Below are 6442 nucleotides of genomic sequence, written 5' to 3'. Positions count from 1 at the left end.
GTAGTCTTCCATTTGTCAGACAAAATTAGCTAGGTTTAGGTGATTTGGCCCTCTCAGACGTTATATGACATGTTTTGGCCCCCCTCTATATTCAGTTTCTGGCTCCGCCACTGCCCTTACTGAAGCCGGACAAAACTTGTTATAGTAGACCGTCAGAAAGTCGCCGTGCCAAGGCCCCACAGGATTAGCGCATCAGGACAACAACCGCCGTTGACAAAGAGCAACGTAGGTTGAAAGGATCCAACCTAAAGACACACAAACGTAGACGATCTAAGCAGATCCACCAAAAACAATCATCGATTAAATCCTGCGAGATTCGTCAGAGACACACCTCCACACGCCCTTCGATGATACTGGACGCACATCTGGTTTCGCATGCAATATGGCTTGAGTTGGCCAATATTGAAAATCATTCAAACAAAGGGGTACTTCCTAGTTCCAGTTTATCAATCTCCCTTGTAATTCATGTCGAACTTTGATCATAAATTTGACTAGCTAAATATAATTTATATGTAACAAAAATTGTGCCATTGGATTTACATGGGAATGCAGATTTCATTGGTATAATTTTTACTACATACAAATAATATTTCATTACTTTAATTTATGGTTAAATTTTGACTCAAGATATGATGGAACTTATAAACCCAATAGGACAAAGTATACTTTGATCACTATGTAGACATATTTAAGGGATTGTTTTACAAAGAGAGCTAGAGCTACATACTGAGAAACGAGAGAGTTCGGTGTTGTAAAACTATATGCATGGATGGTGTATCTCTACTATTAAAAGGGAGTTGATATGTTTGCCTCATGTCCTTCCCTGTGCCTCTCTCCTACGTTGGTCTTTTCCTTCGTTAACTCAATCAAACCAAATCAAATCAAGTGAAAATATGTCTCAAATGTCCCATTTCAAAAAAATACAACAGGCTAGATGGTTGAGGTTCTACAAACAGGTAATATTTCAAGTTCATATGTAGCTTCGCTTGGGAGTTAGGGAAAACAAATTCAGCTATTCCACATGCTTCACAATTTGTCACTATTCATCGCTATAGTTGATTGGTTTCATGGCTCACAAGTGAAACTGAATTTAAACTTGAAAATTGACACAATTGTAGAGAACCACCTCATCAACATATTATATTTGTTTTGGAGTTTTTGAAACTTTCGAAACATAATTTACACTTGGTTTTCACCCTCTTCCACCATAACTTGGTTTTCGTCCTAAATAACTTGGTTTCAGCATATCATATTTCCTCCAAATCCAGGGAAGGTTATTTAGGCAGTCCAATGAATAGTCGATTGTGGAGTTTCTGTTTAACCCATGTAAGGGCATCTCCATTGTCGATCCTCAAATGGACACTATATTTGCCCGCATACATTTCAAAGCAAATTTGAATAAAATAGACGAATTTCATGAAAACCGGATGATTTTCATTTAAACTGAATCAAATTCATTACATTCTCAACATATTTCAACTACACAAAAGCTTTCTGAAGTTAACATAGTCTAAAACTTCGTCGGCGCCATGAGCACGGAGCACCAAAAAGCGTTCGGTGTTCAAGTCCTTGTTGTTCCCCTCAATGTCCATGTGCGGCAGTCATGAGCGCGTGGAAGTGAAGGTGCGATTGCCGGCGAGGAAGAGTAGGACATGAGACTGGACCACATAGGACACGAGGCATCGCTGTCTCCCATGCCCTACTCCTCGTCGGAGTCCACATCTTGGTTGTCGTCGGTGAAGGTGAGGTTGGCAATGGACGTGCGGGTCAGCCTCATGGTCGAAGCAGCGCTAACGAAGACCAGTTGGTAGCATGAACAATGCACAACTATGGTCGTTCATGTCCGAGGCCGCCGCGCGAGCATTAAGCGTGGCCTCGTAGAGGGCTTGTTGTCCCTCAATGAAGTTCGGGTTCTCCACCATGGTCGTCGCTGCCTCCTCGCTTGCGAACTCACCGTAGATCTGACCCTCTGCCAGTCGGTGATGCGCGAGGAGGTCGAGGTTGTAGCGCTGCTCCTCCTGCACCTACCGAAACGTTGACATCGGTTGTAGGGCCGCCTACACCTCCGCCATGACGGCGTTGGTGTGCGCCTGCGCCTGCTCCAGGGTGAAGTCGGCATGGACCGGCGCGTGCAAGGGCTCCGGCTCATCATGGGAGGCCTCATCCATCGTCGGGTCATCGTCGAAGACCTCTATCCGCCGCGCACTACGGTCCTGTCAGCTGACCGCAAGGGCGGCTATCTCGAGCTTTTGCTTCGTTGTGAGGCTAGCCAACAACACGGTAGAGTTCACAGTCATGGTAGATGTGCTGCATTAGGAGGAACGGAGGTGGTGTGTGGTGCGGTCGTGCCCGTGTGGTTATGTATAAATAGCAGGCACCGGCCCGCCCAAGTGACGGGTGGTCGAGTGAAGGTGCTGGAGTGGGTTTCTTGGTCGGCACACCTGTTTAATGCTGGTGGGCGGACGGATAGGCAGCTTGTTTCAATAAAGTAGCAATATGTCACATCAAAGTCCAATCTCATCGCTCCGACATTGAACATGCACGGAGACTGGGATACGGCACGGGTAGCGCTCTCGGCCGGCACACATTTTCAATGTCGAAGCCAGTGAGATGTCGTACCCGCTTTTGCACTAGCATGATTGATGCTAAGCGGCATGAATACATGACGACTGCTTCACGCGGGAGAGGCGCAGATGTGGTAGACGTTTGTGAGTGGGTCAGTGGTGTCATACATGTACGTGGGAGCGGCCAGGCACGTGCAAAGGCGTAAAACCCATCTTAATTTACCTCTGATCGGCAGAAAAATAAGTATTCAGACCGGTTCACGGACCAATAAGATACTGTACTGGATGGTAAATCGCATCCGGACCACCGGTCCGGACGGATGCCTAACGGTTTAGAGATCCGCGGTGTAGATGCCTAACACGCTCAAGCAATTAGCCATAAGCAAAAAGGAAGAGCACTCCTGTGCTTTACTACTCTGTTTTCCTCTGCTCTTGTTAAGCTCTTCTAGGGCAGGAGACACTTGCGCGCGCTCGTGTGTGCCCACCGGAGAAACCGGGAGAAAAGGAAAGAGCTTCGGCCAACACTCTTGGCCAGACCATGTCCCAGCTCCGTGAGGACGGCCTTGCTTGACCACGTTTGCGGTGTCCTCACGGACGGGAAACGATGAGGAGCAGCCCGGTGAGCGGCCAGGCGATGGCCGGTAAGAGCTTGTTTGGTTCGACGTGATCCTTCGGGGATCCTCGTCCAAAACCGGGGCGTACAGCCCACGGGGCAAAGTCGGTCTGCAGAAAACTGCAGGAGCATTTGGTCGCTCGCTCATCAGGGATTATGAATCCCGATCCGCGTCGTTTCCACGGGGCAGTTTTCCACGTCTCCAGGGATCGGGGAGGAAACCCACGGACGCGGTGCCTGATTCTTCGCCGCCTCCATCCAGAGACACCCCCTGTCACAGGCTTTCAGTCCTTCTTCCCCCCTCCTTCGGCGTCCAAACTGCAACATGATATTTTTCATGGTTTGTACAGGGATTCCATATGAGCAGGGAAATCCCCGCTTGGGGGTTTACTGCCCGGGCTTTTCCATCCCCAACAACCAAATGAGCCCTAAGAATTGCACTTGCACCTAATGTCGGGTCACAAGCTGTTGGATTTTTTATTTTTTATTTATTTATTTGAAACTGGAACACGCAGAGTTGCTGGCCGTCAGCACGCGTCCATTGTCCGGCACAGCATCCAGCCACAGCCGGTGGTGCTCCGGCCCATTACATCCCAATGCAGCAAGTGCATCGGCTACCTTATTACCGCCGGGTCACAAGCTGTTGGGATTAAGCACAGCACCTATACCATGTAGGAGTAGTATTCCTGATCCTACTTAGCTCGGTGCTTTAGCTGCTGTCTATACTCCATGTGTAACCCCACCTCAGTAACCACCATGCTACGAACAAACAAACAAGGCCGGCTGATTGTTATCTGCGTGTGCTGCGTTGTGCAGGAGGCAAAAGCAGCTAGCATGTGTCGATTCTTGGTAGTGCGGTTCCACCACAGCTTCAATCCAGGTTGTAGCCTAGTGACAAGAGAGCGCAGTGGCGTCTCCAGCAACTAGGGTTCGAGCCACGTCGGGGACGAATTTCTGGTTTCTCACAAGGGATGCTTCTCCTATATCAATAAACCATGGGTGCTAGTGTCCATGAGTTTCATCTTTTTTTTTTAATCCCGCAGCCAATTTGGTGCGTGGCTGTTGCCTGTTGCCCTCGTAGGAAAATGCCGATTCGAGATCGGCAACGACCGACGTGTCAGCGCTTCAGTCACAGTAGCATGATGATATTTCCCAGTACCCCTCAATCCTAGGCCTTCAAAGTGTACTGCTGTCGCTAGCGATCTGAATTCAGGTTTCACCTGTATTACTATCAAAGGAAATCAGACTGACCTAAGCACCGATGAAACATAGGGTCTTGGTATCTATCTGTCAACCAATCTACACATCATGTCGGTCGAGATCCTCCCCTTTGATAAGTGGTTTCTCTCCACGTTTGAAACATGGCCATATTCTTCTTGGGCCTTTTAAGGGCAGCTACCAAGCAACGCTGCGCTTTTAATTCCTCACATTTCAACAACCATGAGAACAACTATGGTTGGAAACTCTCAAGAATTAATTGTGCATCATGCTACTTGGTACTACAAGTTAGTTTATACAAATGGGATAATTCACTTTTGAGCCTAGGCTCAGCTGCACCAGCACTGACAAAAAAAATCAAAACAAATACTAAAAAATTCAAAAAAATTCCAAATTTTTGTGTGGTAGATAAATTTATCCGTGAGGTCCGCTTCACTTTTCAATTCATTTGGACATCTGAGCAACTCTCGGCAAAAAAGACAAATTCGGAGTCTATAAATAAGTTTATTGTTCAAGCATTGTTCTGACCCGATTTTTTTTTTTGTTGAGAGCTGCTCAGATGTCCTAATGGGTTAAAAATTGGAGAGGACCCCACGCATCAATTTATCTACCACACACAAAAATGGATTTTTTTTTATTTTTTCTAGTATTTTTTTAATTTTTTTCTGGCCAGGTGCAGATGAGCATGGGCACTGAAACAGCACCCTCATACAAATGCTTCTTTGTGCTTCTAAGATAACACAAGTGGACATTACGTAGTAGTCACAAACAGAAACATGTAATCACATTGCAAACTACAAACATCAAACTTCAGGTATCAATCACACACCTACCCACTCCAATGCGTCGTCAAAACACACATGAATCCCAGATGTTCTCAGAAATCACAGAATTATCCCTACGAGGTCAGAACTAGCCTATTTTTTCGTTGCTATTTGTGGTTCGTCTTACAATTAATCTGGCCTTCCCTAATGGCTTCCGTGGCTAACATCGATAAGGACGGGAGACGCCGAGGGTACTCTTAGCTCTTAGGCAGAATCCAGCTGGTGTGCGCTGCGACAACAGAGAGCTCGGTATGGCCCAGTAGCGATGCAACCTGTAACCGGTTTGTTAGCATGATAGGAACATCCTAGATCCTTACATGTCCCACGGCATATCTACACTTCCGCACTATTACATTTTCTAATACGTCTCAACCCTTGCATGTTCATTCAGCAATAGTATACCTTCGCCATAGGATTTTCACCACTCTGTGTTAGCTATCAGTGCAATACAAGGAACTTCATATTGACTTGTGTGCTATATTAATGCCCAAATAGTACCTCCATGGTCTCTTGTTCACCTCCCTATTTTCGTCTTTCTTTGAGTTCTCATCCTCTCACTTACAAAGGTGGAAAACAATGACATTTAGTATAACAAGTGTAGTGGCTCACACAAATGTACAAACAACATCTTCACTTATATTTTTAAAAATCAATTAAAGACTACAACATCACATAGACGTCAACTTAAGGATCCAAGAGAGAGGGTATCCACCTGAGAGCATGTATTCCACTGAGAAACAATTACTTCCAAATGCTCAAAAATAAGAAGAAAATATACATTTCGTTTCAAGAATTTTATATATGTCGGTAGACTTTCATGCAAAATATTATAAGTTCTTGTCCAATAAAAAACCAAGTTTAGTGCCTCAAATTTGTCTTTTTATGTAGCACTTGTTTTAGTTGAAATGTTTGGTTTTCGACGCAAATACACTAGCATGCTTAAAAAATTGAATTCCCTGGTTAGTTTCAAGGTTTTGTTAGTACCTGGTGTTCATCTTGGAACACGTGCTTTATGGAGACATTGTCGTCGTAATCGAGCTAGCGCATGTTGTTCTTTCTTAATACTTATTCTTTCTTGACCATTATTTGTTCGACACTACAGTAAGTTTGCAAATGACCAAACTCCTGGCTGACAATCTTTGTGGAGACTTGAGACACATCATATTACCATGGACTCAAAGAACTCCTTCTAGTTACTAGAATTGTAAGAACAATATTAAACC

Source organism: Triticum dicoccoides, chromosome 7A (genome assembly GCF_002162155.2).
Source record: "Triticum dicoccoides isolate Atlit2015 ecotype Zavitan chromosome 7A, WEW_v2.0, whole genome shotgun sequence".
NCBI classification, from domain to species: Eukaryota; Viridiplantae; Streptophyta; class Magnoliopsida; order Poales; family Poaceae; genus Triticum; species Triticum dicoccoides.
Note: the sequence above shows the minus strand (reverse complement) of the source record.